At 34.4% G+C, this 3,985-nt stretch overlaps 1 long non-coding RNA gene across 2 annotated transcripts in view; it reads left to right on the forward strand.

Moving 5' to 3' along the window:
* The window catches only part of LOC111088574, a 36,098-nt gene extending 33,606 nt beyond the window's left edge, over positions 1–2,492 (forward strand). For both annotated transcript variants that reach the window (XR_002613043.1, XR_002613042.1), the window contains exon 3: positions 2,392–2,492. This is a non-coding gene — a long non-coding RNA (uncharacterized LOC111088574). The remainder of the gene's footprint in view (positions 1–2,391) is intronic.
* The last annotated feature ends 1,493 nt before the right edge of the window (positions 2,493–3,985 follow it).

Consider the following 3,985-nt stretch of genomic DNA (forward strand, 5'->3'; position numbering starts at 1 on the left):
TTCATGCTCTGCTGTCCTATATGCTATCAACAGTGGATGGAGTAAGACATCCAAGTCATCTTGGGGGCTATCACAAAACTTTGCAAATTCCTGTCCCAGTATCCAGTTGTACGTTTCTACCATCCCATCAGACTGGGATTGTTCTGGTCTTTTGTATGCCAAACAATTTGCAGCATTCATGGAACACAGCTGATTCAAAGTTATGGCCTTGATCTGAATGCAGTTCGTATGGCATAACAAATCTGAAGAAGAAATCACTAATAGAAGAAATCACTACAGTTGTAGCTTCCTGATTTGGTATTGCATATGCCTCAGGCCACTTGGTGAAGTAATCCATCACCACACAAAAGTACCTGTTTCCAGCACTAGTTTGGGGCAAAGGACCAGCAATGTCAACGGCTACTCTTTTCATTGGTGCACCAACTTGATATAACTTCATTCGAGCACATCCCTTATGCTTGGGTCCCTTTTAGCACAGCATGTACTACATGTCCTGCACCGTTCCTTCACATCTTGCCTCATACATATCCAGTAAAATCTCTGTCATAGGTGACTCAATGTTTTCTTAACTCCGAGATGTCCTCCTGTTAAACTATAATGGGATCGACGCAGCACAACTTCCCGTAACTTTCTCGGTATAACTGTTTGCCAGTTTGTCACTTTCCCATCTCCGGAGAAGAATACCATCTTCAAGCTTCAACTGGTCTAATTGTGCCTAATAGTTCTTTGTCATCGGGCTTACATTGTCCTTCTCATGGGGAACTTGTAACTCATGAAGTGTTGGGTTCTCCTCTCTGGGAGGTCCAATCATGGTTTCCTGAGTTACATTGTCCTTCTCATGAATTTGTATTATAAAATAAAGAAAACATGATTACATTGGAAATTGTTGTAGTCAACAAGTATTGTGTTCTTATCGTGGCTCCTTGTGTAACTACTAATATTGTGCTTGAAAACTTAGATACTTCTATGCTTTCTACCCTCTGCCTCTTTCTCTTCTTTTTTTAGATTAAGGGTGTTTGAAAGAATAATACTGGTGCGTCAGCGAGGTCACGTGACTAGTGTAACGCCACCTCTCGAACCTTCGGGAATAGTCGGGAGATTACTAGATATAGGGTAGTCTGGTATATATATATAAGAGGGTGACAACGTGACAGAATAATGTGTGTGTAGGTAGTGAGTAATTGATCTGCAGTGAGAATGTATTATTTAAGTTGAGCACGTTGGTTGTTACAGCGCTTGTTTTAGCACGATTGTTGAAATTAAGTGTATCGTAAAGTTATATTTGGAACGAATAAACCAGTTTTATTAAGTAAGGACTTGTGTCGCTAAAGTTTCGTCGGAACGAATTTACGGAAAATCAACTAACAAACGGAGACGTAACAATACTCTATTGAGAAGAATGTTTTGCCTTTCAAGTGTCCATATTTTTAGTCCTGTATCTTTATAGGCTGGATACGTTCACCCATTTCTAGATATATCTAGGGTAACGGCTATTGTTTAGTTAAGGTTTCTGTTCAATCTCTTCTTCATCACAACATTCAGAGTTTTTGTTGTCAGGATTGTTATTTTACCCGTCCTTGTGCTCAATATCTGTTTATATGTAAACAGATATATATGTATTAGTAAACATGTTTATATGTATTAGTAAACTCTAGTTTCTTTCTGAATTTCAGTGTGTTTATTTTAGTTTATAGTTTTTCATAGGTAATTATGTCTTATTTGAATGTTATGTTTGTGTGACTAAAATTGATTTTTACGGGTACTTATCACTAAGATACTTTCTCACCCACCTCCCCAAAATCAAGAGGAATATATAATTCCATTGTGACTTCAAAGAAATCTGACTTGTGGTTGGAAAGTAGGTGATTGAACTATAAGTTGTGTTGAGTGGGAATGAGGTATATTAGATAAGGTGGTGTTACTGTATGAAGGTTGTTGAAACCACAGTAAAGTCTTACAGTATTTTTGAAGAAACTACTGATTTAACTTAGAGTTTTAAATTATAAAATTTCATATCTGTTTTATAAGGACAACATGATGAATCTCTTTTAGTCCCAGTAGAAAGTTAAAGTTCCACTATAAATGTATTTGATCTAGTCAGTTAATAGAAACTTATTGAGTAATGATTGAGTTTGAGTTATGATTTTTATTTTTCTACGTGTGTTTATTGTTCTGACTTTGCTCATCATATTTTAAATTATGCTTTACATATTTTTGATAACTGACAGTTTTCTGGTGGATGTCAGGATACCTGTGTACCACAAAGTAAATTATACACCAGACCTGTTCATCTAAACACATTGTGTTGTATTTCAGTGTGATGTAGTGAAGCATGATTTACATTCAATGTTGTTGTAGACAAATAAACACTATTTATACTTCTATCAACAGTAGAAGCTGATTCCTTACAACAAAGATCTTTACATACCATTTTGAAGTTTGGTGTAGTGAAAGAGGAACAAGAAGAGAACTGTGATGAAGGAACAGAAAAACTGGGGTAATTTTTGTTTAAAACGTTTATAGTTTTGTTAAAAGTTATTATAAAGTTGTAAAGATGTCTTTATGAACTTCATGTGACTAATGGAGAATTAGTGTTGAGATGTTTGAAGTCACAAAATTCACAAACTTTGATAAACTGTTCTCTTTTTTTTTGGTATCATTAAGGTTACACATATAGCATTAACTTTCTCTACATAGGCTCCATTGAATTGACCAACCCAGTGAACACTATGTACTTGTTGTAGTTTCAATACAACCAACTTATAATATAGTATGTGTATTTCACAAAATTTAGCAGACTTTCAGTAAACATTAAAAGTATTTTCCATACAAACAAAAACACTTTTTAGTGAAGTATTTTTACTAAAGATTTGTCTATGAATATATTGTCCTTGTTTTGAATAGTCCCAGTGCAAAATGACTGCAGAATAAAAATATTCAAATATCTCAAATTTCATTTAGTGTAATCTCTAAAACCTCCTAAACACACTTCAAATGCTATTGAATTACTGTTACGACAGCGGAAGTCACGTGACTCTAGTAACGCGTCATGATATTCTCGAAGGTTCATGAATGCTCGAGTGTTTGCTAGATATGCGGTATTCTTGTATATAAGTGCGTCAGACAATGAATCGATATAGAATTGCAGACAGACAGAGACGGACAATTGAGTCAAGCGCGGTAGTAAGTAAGTGCGTGAATCGTTCGTTGTGAACTATGGCGTATGTTTAAGTTAAACTGATTGTGGAAATTAAGTGTATTGCAAAGTTGTATTGAGAAAGAATAAACTATTTTTATTTAAGAAAGGACTTGTATCGCTAAAGTTTCATCAGAAAGAAATTATACGGGAAATTTACAAGAAACGAGAAGAACGAGAAAAGAAACAAGAAGAGAGATTACAACAGTTGTTAGAGGAAAAAGAAAAGAAACAAGAAGAGAAATTACAGCAGTTGTTGGAGGAAAAAGAAAAGAAACAAGAAGAGAAATTACAGCAGTTGTATTCGTCTACTATAAACCTTTTTATTGAACAAGATAAGATACAGTTGGTTGTTGTGATACTATACCATCGTATTTCAACAGTTGAATTTGTCTACTGTAAACCTTTCTATCGATCAAGATAAATTTTATTGTTGTGATACTATACCATAATTTGTCAGTAATGTAATTCGTCTACAATAAACCTTTTATTGAACAAGATAAGATAAAGTTGATTGTTGTGATACTATACCATGGTATTTCAACAGTTGAATTCGTCTACTATAAACCTTTTATTGAACAAGATAAGATCAAGTTGATTGTTGTGATACTATACCATCGTATTTCAACAGTTGAATTGGTCTACTGGAAACCTTTCTATTGAACAAGATAAGATAAAGTTGATTGTTATCATACTGTTACGTCTCCGTTTGTTAATTAACTTTCCGTAACTTCGTTCCGACGAAACTTTAGCGACACAAGTCCTTACTTAATAAAACTGGTTTATTCG

Source organism: Limulus polyphemus, unplaced genomic scaffold (genome assembly GCF_000517525.1).
Source record: "Limulus polyphemus unplaced genomic scaffold, Limulus_polyphemus-2.1.2 Scaffold4031, whole genome shotgun sequence".
Lineage (NCBI taxonomy): Eukaryota > Metazoa > Arthropoda > Merostomata > Xiphosura > Limulidae > Limulus > Limulus polyphemus.